Source organism: Ictidomys tridecemlineatus, chromosome 9, assembly GCF_052094955.1.
Source record: "Ictidomys tridecemlineatus isolate mIctTri1 chromosome 9, mIctTri1.hap1, whole genome shotgun sequence".
Taxonomy (NCBI): domain Eukaryota; kingdom Metazoa; phylum Chordata; class Mammalia; order Rodentia; family Sciuridae; genus Ictidomys; species Ictidomys tridecemlineatus.
This window is the reverse complement of record NC_135485.1, coordinates 28,334,278-28,350,515: the sequence shown is the minus strand read 5'-3', so window position 1 is coordinate 28,350,515 and position 16,238 is coordinate 28,334,278. Positions and strand designations below refer to the sequence as shown.

The window sequence follows — 16,238 nt, the reverse complement described above, 5'->3', positions numbered from 1 at the left end:
ATAATGACTTTCCCTGGAAAGGCCCTACCAGTGTTTCTGGCGTCTGCATTTTCCTCCTTTTGCCCTCCTCCCATGTAGGTGGGGAGCAGAGAAGTGAGGGTACCAGATCAGTGATGCCTGGATGTCGCCCTGGTGATCAGATGACAGTGCAGTGTGAGCATGCCCATGTTACCTTCCAGGTCTGACCACCTGGAGTAGACTCCCAGCTTTCCTCTCGGAATTTGTATGGTCTTGGACAAGTAATAGAATCTGTAAGCCTCAGAGTTCTCCTGTAAAAATGGGAATTGTCACTGACTCATAGAATATGTCATTGGAAAGATTGAGTTAAAGAACCTGGAGTACTTAGCCTGCCAGTACCTGGCACTTAGAAAGACTGCAAATGTCAGTGCTGTTGTTATTAATCAGAAAGTGTTTTCATTCCTTAACACCCTGCCCTTTGTGGTTTGGTACACAGTATCCATTAATTTGCACAGGTTTCTAGTTTCTTGAAACATTTTTCTAATTTTTAAAGGGACCAGAACCTTTTTACTAGAAGGTCATTTTTAACAAGGCACACATAAATCCTAACACTGAAGCTTCTGTGGAAACTAACAATGATAAAACTGTGGCTTCATCTTTACAATTAAGATGATGCAGTGAACAATGAGCTTTAATGAAAAAGATAGTCTTCCTTTGATCCAGATAAGTCTTTGGTAGTGAAAGTCTTAAGTTTTGTCCATCAGTCTTGTTTCAGGAGGGAAGTGGTTATACTTGAGAGTTTTGAATTGTGTTTTCAGTATAAGGAAGTTTTACTAAATTTCTTCCAACTTGAGCACTCTGTGTAAAACTGTAACTACCAAATTTCCCAACACTTTTATTGGTGCATAGTGTAAAGAATTACTACAATTTCAAAGTAGGTATTTGTTCATCAGCTAGAATGTATTCACGACTGTGGAATGAAATAAGAAGGAATTTAGCAATGTGAAAATGTACTGTAACACAGCCTGCAGTTTTTAGGCACCTCATTACACTATCAGAAATAAGGCCACAGTTAGAAATTTACAAGTCATAGAGCATGTGGTGTCTTCTTTCCCTGTAGATCATCATTATAAAATATTTACCTGAATATTCATAGCATCATGCCACTAAAGTGCTGCTTTTTAGGATTTGTGTGTTTAGAAGGAGAGATCGGAATTGCAAGAATTTTAAAAAGATTGATTTACCTATTTCTGCTTAGTTTCTGATATTAGTAGTAAGGTCTTGAAGCAGCATATATCTTTTAATTAATTATATCTTTTAATTATTCTCTCAAAGATATTTGTGCAGGATAGTCTTAATCAGCTGCAGAAGACAGCTGTTGAAGAAAGCTAATGTGATTGTTTAGAGCAGAGAATTGGATGATGGTCCTAATAGCTACTCTGGGAGTATTCTGAATGCTTGGCCCCATATAATGCATTGTGCATACACTATCTTACATAAAGCCCCCAGCAACCCTACAAGAGCAGGCTACAGGGATGGCACAGGTTTAACAGTTAGAAATGGGAGTCTGTACTTGAATCCAGGCTTCTAGGCCAGATTCCTCATTGTTAGCCCTTCCTGTGGTCTTGCTTGTGGACTCTTTAAGATTGGTTGAATCTGTTGCAAAACATTCTCAATTTGAAGTTCTCCTAGGTTGGAGTGAAATCTGTCAGTGCAGTGGAACATTGCACACCAGGCCTGACATCCTGTGCCCTTGACTCAGTTATTTTTCTTGGTACAAAAATATCTAGGTCTAAGAAGCACATAAAGAGGAGACATAAAAATAGTGGAATAACTGTTTTTTAGATAATGGCCTAGTTTAAGTTTTTCTGGAAAATCTTAACATGTTTTGCCTTTTCTTTTTCTTTTTTTCTAGTACCATTTATGTATTTTTTCATTGCTGGCCCTTCTGGCTTTTTCTGTGCTGGATTATTTCTTCTTTATTGACTCCTTCCTAAAAATAGCCTTTGATTGGACTTTGGTCAGCTTTATAGACCAGTGTGTGGCTCAGCCCTGCTAGTAGTGGCAATGCAGTGCAGAGAATGACTTATTTCATTATAATTTAAATTTGATTCATGCCACTTTAAGGAACAGGGTTTCATTTCCTTTTTTAGCTAAGGGGATAACACAGTCTCTTACCTAACTCCTCTCATTTGGGAAATCAATTTTAATTATTAATATCTCTTCCCATATTGATGATGTTAGTTCTGCCTATTCATGAACAGGGTATATTTTTCCATCTTTTAAGGTCTTCTTCTATTTCCCTCTTTAGGGTTCTGTAGTTTTCATTGTATAAGTCTTTCACCTCTTTTGTTAGGTTGATTCCCAAGTATTTTATTTTTTTTGAGGATATTGTGAATGGAGTGTTTTTCCTCATTTCCATTTCAGAAGTTTTGTCGCTGATATACAGAAATGCCTTTGATTTATGTGTGTTGATTTTATATCCTGCCAGTTTGCTGAATTCATTTATTAGTTCTAGTAGTTTCTTTGTAGACCCTTTTGTGTCTTCTAGGTATAGAATCATGTCATCCGCAAATAGTGATAATTTAAGTTCTTCTTTTCCTATTTTTATGTCTTTAATTTCTTTCGTCTGTCTAATTGCTCTGGCCAGTGTTTCGAGAACTACATTGAATAGAAGTGGTAATAGAGGGCATCCCTGTCTTGTTCCAGATTTTAGAGGGAATGCCTTCAATTTTTCTCCATTCACAATGATGCTAACCTGAGGCTTAGCATAGATAGCTTTTACAATGTCGAGGTAAGTTCCTGTTATCCCTAGTTTTTCTAATGTTTTGAACATAAAGGGATGCTGTACTTTGTCGAATGCTTTTTCTGCGTCTATCGAGATGATCATATGGTTCTTATCTTTAAGTCTATTGATGTGGTGAATAACATTTATTGATTTCCGTATATTGAACCATCCTTGCATCCCAGGGATGAATCCTACTTGATCATGGTGCACAATTTTTCTGATGTGCCTTTGTATCCGATTTGCCAGAATTTTATTGAGGATTTTTGCATCTAGGTTCATCAGAGATATTGGTCTGTAGTTTTCTTTCTTTGAGGTGTCTTTTTCTGGTTTCGGAATCAGGGTGATGTTGGCCTCATAGAATGAATTTGGCAGAGCTCCCTCTTTTTCTATTTCCTGAAATAACTTGAAAAGTATTGGTGTTAATTCTTCTTTAAAGGTTTTGTAAAACTCCGCTGTATACCCATCCGGTCCTGGGCTTTTCTGGTTGGTAGTCTTTTGATTGCTTCTTCTGTTTCATCAAAAGTTCTCTATAGGTTTAATGCAATGCCAATCAAAATCCCAATGGCATTTCTTGTAGAAATAGATAAAGCAATCATGAAATTCATATGGAAAAATAAAAGACCCAGAATAGCAAAAGCAATTCTAAGCAGGAAGTATGAATCAGGAGGTATAGCGATACCAGATTTCAAACTATATTACAGAGCATTAGTAACAAAAACAGCATGGTACTGGTACGAAAACAGGCGGGTGGACCAATGGTACAGAATAGAGGACACAGAGACTAATCCACAAAGCTACAACTATCTTATATTTGATAAAGGAGCTAAAAGCATGCAATGGAGGAAGGATAGTATCTTCAACAAATGGTGTTGGGAAAACTGGAAATCCATATGCAACAAAATGAAACTGAATCCCTTTCTCTCGCCATGCACAAAAGTTAACTCAAAATGGATCAAGGAGCTTGATATCAAATCAGAGACACGGCGTCTGATAGAAGAAAAAGTTGGCTCTGATCTACATATTGTAGGGTCAGGCTCCAAATTCCTTAATAGGACACCCATAGCACAAGAGTTAATAACAAGAATCAACAAATGGGACTTTCTTAAACTGAAAAGTTTTTTCTCAGCAAGAGAAACAATAAGAGAGGTAAATAGGGAGCCTACATCATGGGAACAAATTTTTGCTCCTCACATTTCAGATAGAGCCCTAATATCTGGAGTATACAAAGAACTCAAAAAATTAGACAATAAGATAACAAATAACCCAATCAACAAATGGGCCCAGGACCTGAACAAACACTTCACAGAGGAGGACATACAATCAATCAACAAGTACATGAAAAAATGCTCACCATCTCTAGCAGTCAGAGAAATGCAAATAAAATCACCCTAAGATACCATCTCACTCCAGTAAGATTGGCAGCCACTATGAAGTCAAACAACAACAAGTGCTGGCGAGGATGTGGGGAAAAGGGTACTCTTGTACATTGCTAGTGGGACTGCAAACTGGTACGGCCAATTTGGAAAGCAGTATGGAGATTCCTGGGAAAGTTGGGAATGGAACCACCATTTGACCCAGCTATTGCCCTTCTTGGACTATTCCCTGAAGACCTTAAAAGAGCGTTCTACAGGGATACTGCCACATCGATGTTCATAGCAGCACAATTCACAATAGCTAGACTGTGGAACCAACCCAGATGCCCTTCAATAGATGAATGGATAAAAAAATGTGGCATTTATACACCATGGAGTATTACGCAGCACTAAAAAATGTCAAAATCATGGAATTTGCAGGGAAATGGATGGCAGTAGAGCAGATCATGCTTAGTGAAGCTGCCAATCCCTAAAAAACAAATACCAAATGTCTTCTTTGATATAATGAGAGCAACTAAGAACAGAGCAGGGAGGAAGAGCAGGAAGAAAAGATTAACATTAAACAGAGACACGAGGTGGGAGGGAAAGGGAGAGAAAAGGGAAATTGCATGGAAATGGAGGGAGACCCTCATTGTTATACAAAATTACATATAAGAGGTTGTGAGGGGAATGGGATAATAAACAAGGAGAGAAATGAATTACAGTAGATGGGGTAGAGAGAGAAGATGGGAGGGGAGGGGAGGGGGGATAGTAGAGGATAGGAAAGGTAGCAGAATACAACAGTTACTAATATGGCATTATGTAAAAATGTGGATGTGTAACCCAAGTGATTCTGCAATCTGTATTTGGGGTAAAAATGGGAGTTCAGAAGCCACTTGAATCTAATGTATGAAATATGATATATCAAGAGCTTTGTGATGTTTTGAATAACCAATAAAAAAATATCTCTTCCCTTTTTTCTCCTCTCTCATAACCATTGTAAATCATTATGAATGACAGAAAAGGATAATAGGATGATATTAGAGTATATGTCTTGAAAGGTGAGCTGTAAAATAAATAATATGTCCTTAAAGTAAGGCACCTCTACTGATTTTTGTTATTCATATTTCTTCAGACTGTTGCATCTCCGCTTTTGCTTAGTACTTACGAAAGACACAGTTTTGGCAGACCGGAGGATGTTCTGTCCCTTAACTTTGTCTGGCTCACCTGCATGGTGTATGTGTGTGGTTCCTTGTGTACTGGCGGCTTTTATAATTTTAGTCCCATCCTGGGTTAACTCAGTCTTCAAGAGAGCAAAGGGAACAAGACTGTCAGTGATGAGGTATTTGTAAAAAGTCTTTTGGAAAGTAGAAAACTTATAAATATGGGGCTTTATTTGTAATAACAAGGGCAGTTGTTGGAAAGACTTAAAAATACAACCAGAACCCTCAAGTGCAATGAAGACCTAAGGGATCCGAGCATAGCTCAGTAGTGGAGACTCGTCTGGCGTGTGTGAGCCCTGGTTTCTATCCCCACATGGCAAAAACACATATACCCCCAAAGGCAATAAAGACCAAAGATCAAGCATTCCATGATTGTGTTCTCTTTGTCTGATGGAATCCCAGTTGAGCTGCCCTGAGCCCAGTAGAGACCAGGGTTCACTCCATTTGGTGTGGCTTCAGAGACTCCCTACCAGATGCATGCAAGGTTCCATGTGAATGAGGATCTTCCTTCTGCACTTATCACCTGAGAGTGTGGTGAAGGAGGTGAAGAACGTGTTCCCCTGGAGAATGAATGATACAAGAATGGCTCAGGGGGACAAGGAGCCCACCTGCCACTCGAGAAGCATGTGTAAAACAGATTGATGCTCCATGCTGCGGGGGTTCTCATTCTCCATCTTTTGGTTTTGCAGACCTTGAAAATGGGGTTCTTTTTGGAATTGTAGTACTTAATTTCCTTACACTGGGTTCTAGATACCATGTATAAATGGGTGAAGGACGGAGCATGGGTTACAGATCTTTTGTGTGTTTAAATATTCAGTTATTTGAATTATCAGATCAAGATGTGTTACGTTTACCTCTTGTTAAAGCTTTTCTTCTTTATTTTCTCTTGCAGCATGACTTTATTTGAAGAGTTCTAAGAGACTGAAAATTTACAAGATATGAAGTCGCCTAAGGAATATTTTTTATATTTTATACAATTTCTATCATGAAGTCAGCCGGTGTGTGGATACAGCCTCAAAAGGAATATTGTTACTGTGCTAGAAACAGGATTCAGTTTCCTTTGAAACAAGTTTTGGTTTAAAAAGTGTCTTGAAAAAATGTATTACATTTTTAGGGAGGGAAAGAGCTCATTTTTTTAATCTTGTCAGCGGCCCCCAGCCACCATCTGTCCCAGTTGTCTATCCCTGGGCTTGGGTACACACAGTTTCCCCTTAAGATCATTATGTGACATACTGGGGAATTAGTCCTGTATTGTCTGAGCTCATGCTCTGTGTATATGTGTGTTTCCCTTTCCATCCCCCCAGAGTTTACCATCCCCTTTTGATACTGATTGCAAGAAAATCTCCAGTCATTTCACCTCTAACCTTCCTTGCATTGTCTCACACATTAGATTTCCTAGCCAGACTGTTACAAACAAAGAAACTTGAGTGACAAAAGGTCCTTGGAAATAATCTAGTATAGTACTGAGAAATTGATTCTCCAAGAGATGGGGAGTCCAGTGGGACCCATGCTAGACCTTGGCTTCCTAGTCCAGGAATTCAGCATTAACTCTGCTACCACCTTGCCACTCCCAGGTCACTGTTTTAGTCAGTTTTGTTTTGGTTATTTTCTTCACTGCTGTGATCGAAAGAACTGACAAAAACAATTTTAGAGAAGTAAAAGTTGACTTGGCACTCATGGTTTCAGAGGTCTCAGTCCATAGGCAGCCAGCTCCATTGCTCTGGGCCTGAGATAAGGCAGAGCATCATGGCAGAAAGAGTGTGACAGAGAAAAGCAGCTCAGGATATGGCACCAGGAAGCAGAGAAAGAGAGAGCTCTTGCTCACCAGGGACAAAATACAAACACCAAGGCATGCCTCTAGTGACCTAACTCTTTCAGCCACACCCTACCTGCCTGCAAACACCATCCAGTTAATCCGTTCAAGTGGATTTAATGCACTAATTAGGTTAAGGCTCAAAAGAGCCCATCATTTCACCTATACACTTCCTTGTATTGTTTCACACTAGCTTTTGGGGGACACCTCATTTAAACCATAGCAGTCACTTATCTAATGTCAAGAGGGTTTTTTTTTTTTTAACTTGAACTAAGCAATTCTCATTTATTTAATCCACTTAATAATGGGGGAAAATAATTTAAAGGCACACACAGACACATTCACAAATACTTGTTTCAAACCGGGCATGGTGGCACATGCCAGTAATTCCAGAGACCCAGGGGGTGGAGACAGGAGGATCACAAGTTTGAAGCCAGCCTCAGCAACTTAGCAAGACCCTGTCTCAAAATAAAAAATAATGGGGTAAAAAGGGCTGGGGATATGTTTCAGTGGTTAAGTACCCCTGGGTTCAATCCCCAGTACGAATAAATAAATAAAAATCCTTGTTTTGACCAAACTTGCGGCCAAAACAAAACAACCCACTTGTCATATAAGCTGGACCTGTGTGAACTTCTGCCTGCCTGTCCTTATGTTCCTGCTTCCAATCTCATAACTAATGCTCGGTATTTAAGACTCCTAGTGGCCTGGGAAACACACACACACACACACACACACACTCACTCTCACTCTCACTCTGTCTCCCTCCCTCCCTCCCTCCCTCCCTCCCTCCCTCCCTCTCTCTCTCTCCCTCCCTCCCCCCTCTCTCTCCCCCTCTCCCTCCCCCTCTCCCTCCCTCCCTCCCTCCCTCCCTCTCCCTCCAACTTTACATCTTAAGGAGCAACTGAGAACATAGAGGCCAGGTTAGTATATTTGGTAGATCTGTGATTAGGTGAGGTACATGTCTCTCCCACCTTCCTCTCTCCGTCCACATCAGTGTTGGTGAGCGAGTGCCTTCAGTACTTCTTTTATTTCAAAGAGAAAAAGCACATTTCTCATTTGGCTCCCAAAAATTATTTCTGTAAAAATATACTTCCAAGTATTACTGTAAATATACTTAATTGATTCTGTTTCTGGCATTAAACTAAATATTTTTAACCTTGAAAATGATGGTAGATTTAATTTAATGTGAATTCTTACTAACAACTAATAAATGAAATATGTGTATATATTCATATACATAGGACAGAAGTCATTATGCAAATTCACTGGGTCCATCAAATACTAGTCTACAAATTTTAGGGGTGTGTGTTAATGTAAATAATATATATGGGGTTTAGGCCAATAGATTTACATAAAAATAAAGCATAATATTTTTGCTTTAAAAATATGCCCTCTGAATGGTGAGGGATAAGTGTAAGATATTCTTCAGCTTTAATGATGTTTTAATTTTATTCAAGTTGGAGCACTTTTTTTATAGCAATACCATAGGCAAGAGAATACTCAGAAATATTTAAGATTGTATTTATACCAAGGGTACATTTTAAATATTTTCTAATACTTGAGCAGTTTTTGTCTGACTGGCTTCCAGATATGCCAAAAGTTAAGCATTCAATATTTTCAACACATAAGCTTTTTTTCTGATTTATATTCTCTGGTGAGAATTCTTAAGTGTTCCCAAAGCAACTGATGTTTACAGGTCTTGTGTTTTTTCCTCCTTCTCTAGAAGGATTGGGATCCACATTAAACTTACTATCCAAAACACTAATGATGGACAGCTTCTTGGTGTCAAAAATGAGTTGGCCACCACCATGATGTAAACATTTGTAAAGGAAATTTTTTCACTGTTTTGAGTGTCAAATGTATTTTTAACTGTCTGGTTTGTACTTTTGCAACTTTTGTACTACCAAAGCAGAGTTAAAAATAAAAACATTAAACAATGTGTTGTTCTGAATGATCCAATGGTTGGGTACCTTGTACACTGAAGATACAGTCGAGGTAGTGTAATTTATTGAGCTTACTTTTACAGGACCCAATTTTTTAGGTCTTGAAAATTTAAGTGATCATTTGACTGAGGTTCCTTGTTAGATTTTACCTCTTGTTGTACCTCTACCCCCCCACATAATTATTTTTTAAATTTGGGTATGCTTTTGGACATAGAGAAGAGATAAGAAAAGAAATAGAGTTCATGTATAGCCTTCACTCTGTTACCCTGTATGTTAACGTTGTATATGACCAGACAACAATGATCAGAACTAAGAAATTAGCATTGTTCCAAAGAATTAACACCATATTTGGCTCTCACCAGTTTTCCCACCAATATTGCTTTTCTATTCCAGGGTCCCCCATTGCATTGCATTGATGGGTTTCAGTCTCCTGCCCCTGTGATTGTCCTCCAGGTTGATCTTGTGTTTCATGATTTTGACTTTGTACTTCCTAGTTCTTTTGTAGAATGCCTGAAACTTAGGTTTTCCAGCTGTTTCTCCTAGTTAGATAGAGGTTTTATATTAGAGAAAGGATAACACATGGGTGACATATGCTTCCCATTGTGTCATCTTAAGGGTACATGATAAAGCTGTGTGATGACCTAGTGATGTCCACTTTGATCATGGGGTTGAAGTGGTGTCAGCAAGTGTCACTCTGGTAAAGTTGCCATTTTTTCCCTCGTAATGAATAAATGTTTGCGAGGAGATACTTTGGAATTAGATGCACACTTTATTTGTGCTTAAAATGTCATCTGGTAATTTTACCATCTGTATTAGTTTCCTAGGACTCCCAATGGTGACTAAAATCTGGGTGAACTAAAACAACATAGGTTTATTCTTTCACGATTCAGGAGGCTATAGTCCGAAATCCAGTTGTAAGCAGAGTTGAGTCCTAAAGCTCCATGGGAGAATCAGGCCCACACCTCCTGCCTAACTTCTGGGGTCAGTGGCGGGTGGTGGCTCTTGGCCTTTCTAGGTGGCAGCTGCTTTGCCTCATGATCTGTGTCTTCATATGGCCTGCTTCCCTGTGTGTGTGTCTCCGTCCTTTCCCCTCCTTATAAGGCCACAAGTCATTGGATTCAGGGCCCACAGTAATCCAATGTGACTCCGTCTTGATTACATTTACAAAGACCCTATTTCCAAATAGGGTCACATTCAAGATGCTGGGAATTCAATGTCAACATGTCTTTTGGGGGACGCAGTTCAACCCGCTCCACACCCACTGGTTATTACTGATTAGAGCTCTTTCAGGTTGGGCCTTTGGCCTTTGGTGTGACTCCATCCTTTCCCCCTTCCTTGCCTTTTCTGTCCCCCTCCCCTATCTTTTATTGCTTTCTGGAGCACCTTGAGATGCTGCAGGCTCACCTCTTTGTATGCTCCTTGCCCCAGACCTGTAATCAATCACTAATCCAAAGAGCCCTGGTTTCTTAATTTGGAGAATGATGGAGAAATAAAGACGAGGATACTAGTGTGCTTGTTGCTACTGGTATCCCAGTTTGTAGGCCTCCCCTGTGTGTGTGTGTGTGCACATGCACGTACACACACACACACACACCCCCCAACCCATGCATGTGAACACACTGCTCTGTTTCTATACCCTAAATAAGAGCCTGGCTCTGATTCCTGACCCCATCTTACTCCATGGGATTCACTTAAACTTTCTGCTTATTTTAAAAATTTTCTTCCTACATAATAAGAACATCTCACTCTTATTATCTACAATATTTTTATATAATTTGTTCAACCCTATTTCAAGTAAAAAAATTTTTTTTTTTTTTAGCCTACCACATGTAGTCAAGCCAGCTGAACTTACTTAGGACAGCTCCCTTTTGTCCTTTTGAGAAGTGGTTACGTGTTTCATTGGTAGCACTCATTTGTTACCGTCTACATTCCAGCTTTCCTTCATATCCTGGCTAAAATTTTAAAAGTGTGTGTGTGTGTGTGTGTGTGTGTGTGTGTGTGTTTTCACACTTTGTGGTACCTCATTGAATTTTGATTTGGGATTTTCGTCTGTGTTTTCCTTGAAAACAAGATCAGTAACAACTTATGCTAAGGAAGTGGAAAAAGTTGACATTATAATTTTTGCCTCATGAAAACCCAGAAACCTGGAACATACGCACCAGCAGGGGCGTTAGAGCCCCCCTGCCCCGATTTCTTGTTTCATAGTTGAAAGGGATCTCTGAGGTGATAGACTTGGTTTTTAATTCTTCAGCCTTTTGCATAACTCCTCTATTACAAGTGGGATGCAGAGTCACTGTCTGGCTCAACTCCTAGGAGAGCAGCGAGTAGTTGGAAATGTGGCAGATAACCCAATGTCCACTCTACAGTGCTAGGCTGGCCCCTGGCCCCTGGCAGCTCTGGGCAAGTCTGCCCGCAGACCTTCCCTGGGTCTTGTTCCTTCTGCACTCACTTCTCAAACCCATCTTGCTAGCTAGGCTTGCTGTGCCCCAAGGTGATGCAGTGACTAGGTGGAGGAGCTGGTCCCTCTGCTGGGGACTTGGAAGCAGGTGGGCTTATTGCCTAGTGCTTGGCTGTGATGAAGGCACTTGGGGTCCCACTTCCAGTTCTTGTATCCTCTGACCCTTTTCTCTTGGTGGGTGTGTTAGTATTATGCAAAGACAGCTTTTTGGGGGAGCTCTGTCCCTGAGTTACATCCCCAATCCTTTTTGATTTTTTTAAATTTTAAGTCTCATTCAGTGGCTGACCTGGAACTTGCAATCCTCCTGTCTCAACCTCCTGAATAGCTGGGATTAAAGGTGTGCACCACCTCACCCTGCTACAGATTCCCTTCTTTCCTCATCTTTCTGGGACCATTCTGCAAACCTGTTCTCAGATCTTTCCCAGAGGTCCCTAAATGTAGCTACAAACACCTACCTTTTAGGTGGCGTTGCCCATCCAGCTCAGCTAGTGTCAGGGATCGCCTGCCACTCAGCTACTGTGTACAGAGCAGGTATCTTGCCCCCTCTGCTGGCCGAAGGCAAACAATGCAGGCGGTTGGCGTCTTGTGGCTATTACCTTTCAGGCCTCCTGCACAAAAAGCACCCATGAATTTTTGCTAAATGAATAAACACACAAAAAGGTCTACCTTTAAAAGTGAAAGAATATCATTAGGTATTTTATGAGTAAAACACTAAATTTGAGTTTTTCCTTACTCCTTTCTGATCCTGCCAGCTTATTTATTTATTTATTTTCTCATCAGAAGGTTCAGTTCCTTACTTTGGAGCTTGTGTTCCTGTGGCTGTTGCCTTGGATGCTGGCAGTGATGACTAAGTTCCATTTTGGAGGGAATTCCATACATACCCTGCTTCCTTCTTGGAAGTGGTGTAACTACTGGAAGCAGCTTGGTCTCAAGAGCATTAGTATGACCTTTCTTATTGAATTTGGACCCTGGATCTGCGGCTCACTATGTGAGATATTGGGAAAATAACCTTATCTTTCTGAGCCTCAATGTCTTCCTCTGTAAAATGACCTGTCTCAAGGGGTTTTAAGGGTTAGAAAAATGCTGTAGTCACAACACCTGCTGCAATCTCCAGACAGTGCATTTTATGTTGTTATAACAAAATCCCTGAAGCTAAGTACTTTATAAGGAAAAGAGGCTCATTTTGGCCCATAGTTTTGGAAGATGAAAAAGTCAAAGTATGGGCCTTCACATTGGTGAAGTTCTCATGCTTGTTAAAACATGGCAAGTGGCGTCATATGGCAGGTGTATGGGCAAAAATGGTGGGCAAGCCCATACAGCAGGGGCAAAACACCAGAGTTTGCTTTATAACCGCCTGCTCTTGAGACAACTAAATGCAGTCCCACAAGGTCCCACTCACTTCTGAGAGACCTAATCCAAGCTGAAGAGACATAACCAGTCCTTCAAGAAATACTAACCCATTTATGGGGTGATGCCTGGGTGACTTAATTATTTATTTGAGCATGCATTTGGGTGGGGACAAACCATAGCACTTGGTAATGGGCCTGTGTGCATCTGTCCCTCTGTAGCTAATCAAAGTAGACTGAGGGGCCCAGGACACACAGCTTTTTCTAAGAGTCTGTCTGGACTAGGACATTTCTTATTCTGAACTGAGCCACGGTTAGAATTGAAAGTCCTCAGGGGAGAGCCACAGAGTGAAGGAGGGCTCAGGTTTTGAAGAGAGAGACATCCAGGGGCAGGGGCAGTCAACTGCCAAGCCTCCACCAACCCAGTGCTCGTACGTACCTCTGGGAATGACACCCTCTCCTTTGGGAATCCCTCTTCCCTCTCCTAAAACTCACTGGGGTACCCTGTTCCCCTGACTGCAGCCGAACATCCCCACGATGGGCTGGTGACTCGGAGGAGCCCCTCCCTGGAGTGTTGCACATTGCAGGTGGAGAAGGTGTCAGCTTGGGGCCCGGTGGGGACTAGCTGGAAAGGAAGGGAACTTGCAGAAGGAGGGAGGAGTCCTGCCTGCTTTTAGCCCCTGGTTTCCCTGTCCCTGAAGTACATTTCATGGATGTTTCAAGGAAATTCCTCCTTCGTCTTACTTAGTTTGGGGTTCCATCCCTTGTGACCAAAAAAGCAAATGAAAATAACTCGTGGTTAGTGCAGGTATTCACAGATTCCTGAGGAGTCACAGAGCCACGTGGGTTGTGCAGCCTGGCTTTCAACCCTACAGCCAAGGCGGCCAGAGTTGCCTTGGCTCAGGTGCCGGAGTTCTGGCCACATGAATTTCAGTTCTGGAATGTTCTTGCAAACCCTCTCCCCTCATCACCTCAGGGCCACCACTTTCCCTTGGTCTGGCCCAGCACTTATGGTCACAGCTCCCAGTAAGAGCCAGATTTGGCCTTCCGATGCTTCGGCCACCTGTGACCTTGACCTCTTAGGACTCCAGTTTTCTAACCATAGAGTGAAGACAGTGCATGGTTGAGACACGCCCTGAGCCTGGTGTGTCCCACACTGGGCACAGTTGACACTCACTCATGGACACTGCATAGATCTGTCTATTGGCCTCAGAGCTGCCAAGTGCCAGAGTTGCCAAGTCAAACCCTCCATAGTGAGATAGGACTTTGGCCATTTAACAGTCGGTTCTAGATGTTCCTGCCACATTCACATTGCTTAACCTTTGACCATGGACCAGAAAGAGCCTGGTACAAGAGGCACACAGCACCCACCAAGCCTGAGGTTCTCCAGTGCTCTGTCCAGCCTTATTTGAAAGAATGAATTTTTTCCCCTGATGTTGAATGAACCCATATCTACAAGATAAGGGGTGTGTTCTCTTTCTGTTTGCTGAGATTTTAACCTATCACTCTTCTGAGAAGATGGGCTTGTCAGTGAGTTTTAAAAGAACTAGATTTATTTTTATGTCCAAGTTGATCCAGTTGAGAAATCTTACGCAAAATACTCTTGGAGTAATACATTACGCCCCAAGGCAATATCTCTGAGTAAGCCATGCTAAATAAAAACCAAATCGGGGGCTGGGACTGGGGCTCAGCAGAAGAGCACTCACCTAGCATGTGTGAGGCCCTAGGTGCATGTGTGAGGCCCCAGGTTCGATCCTCAGCACCACATAAAAATAAAAATAAACAAAGTAAAGGTATTGTGAAAAAAATGTTGAAAATAAAAAAAACAAAGCACAATCATGTCATAATAATGAAAATAAAGACTTTAAGTGACCCATGTTGCATTTTTTACTTTAGATGATAATTATTGATGTAGGTAGAAAAGGATTTATTTATCCACTTTAGAAATTATGCTGGGAGTGCTGGCCCACACCTATAATCTCAGCATCTCGGGAAGCGGAGGCAGGAAGATGGCAACTTTAAAGCCAGCCTCAGCAACTTAGTGAGGCTCTAAGCAACTTAGTCCTGACTCTAAATAAAAAATAAGAAGGGCTGGGAATGTGGCTCAGTGGTTAAGTGACTCTGGATTCAATCCCTGGTATAAATAAAAAAAAAGAAAGAAAAAGAAGTCACTATTGTTAGAAGAGGTCGGGAGAACTTTTGTGGGTAGCAATCAAGTTTCAGTTACTTCCAAGTGTGTTGAATGCTCCTCAGAAAAGTGGCCAATGACCTTAGCCAGGAATAGAGTCACATCTGACATTTACCATCTACCTCGAGCTGGGTATGTGCTAAGCACTTAGTGTGTCATGTAAGTCTCATGACAGTGCAGGGAGAGGTACAGCCATCACCTCCACTTTCCAGGTGATGAAACCGAGGAACCAAGTTTCAAGATATGGTCACGGTGCTTGATGTGTAGGTTCTTCTCACGCCTTTTAGCATGAGGAAGCTCACCTTTCCATTGTCGGTCTAGTGGTAACGTGGGTGTCTCCACAGAGAGGCTGGGTTGTGTAAATAGTCCCTCAGTGTCCACTGGACACTGTCTATCAGGACTAGAGAGGCACGTGTTTGAAATGGCAGGCATGAGCCATGTGGTCAGAAGCTTCAAGAACCTGGAGCCACACTAAAAGTCGATCCCTGGTGCACTTTTCCCACCAGTAGGAACCAAGAGAAGAGTGAGATCTAGTCGTCTCTGTACAAATGCACACCATTTTCTTTTTCTTCCTCAGGATTCTGAAGATTGAGTTCAAGAGGTTGAAATGAGGTTGGCCAAATTCTCAACTATTTAATCCTAACATTGACTTTCTTAAGAATTTTGACTCACCTTGGGATTGCCTTCCTCAGGTGAACACAGACTCCCTATAAAAACTGAACTGATCCCAACTGCCAAGATTCTCCTGTGTGCACTTTCTACAGACCCCAAGGCCTTAGTGTTCCAATGGAGCAGGGTACTCCAAGGGTGAATGACCTGTGTATTTTCTATTTTCTACACCTTCAAATTCATACAGACTTGTCTTCCCATGGCCCTGTGCCTACCTGCAGGTCACCAAGGGCTAAGTTGCAGTGTTATAATTAGCATTCAGAATCTTTTTCTTTTTCTTTTTTTTTGTACCAGGGATTGAATCCAGGGGCGCTTAACCACCGAGCCACATCCCTAGCCCTTTTTATATTATATTTAGAAATAGGGTCTCAATAAGTTGCTTAGAGCCTCACTAAATTGCTGAAGCTGGCTTTGAACTTGTAATCTTCCTGCCTCAGCCTCCCCAGCCACTGGGATTAGAGGTGTGCACCACCTTGCCTGGTGCATTCAGAAATCTTGGC

The 16,238-nt window shown here is 41.4% G+C and overlaps 1 protein-coding gene across 1 annotated transcript in view; it reads left to right on the top strand.

The window, feature by feature from the left end:
• Rell1 (RELT like 1) overlaps window positions 1-9,073 on the top strand; it is a 65,485-nt gene extending 56,412 nt beyond the window's left edge. Inside the window, exon 7 of the mRNA XM_005319904.5 lies at window positions 6,214-9,073. The gene's annotated coding sequence lies outside the window, so the exon portion shown is untranslated. The remainder of the gene's footprint in view (window positions 1-6,213) is intronic.
• The last annotated feature ends 7,165 nt before the right edge of the window (window positions 9,074-16,238 follow it).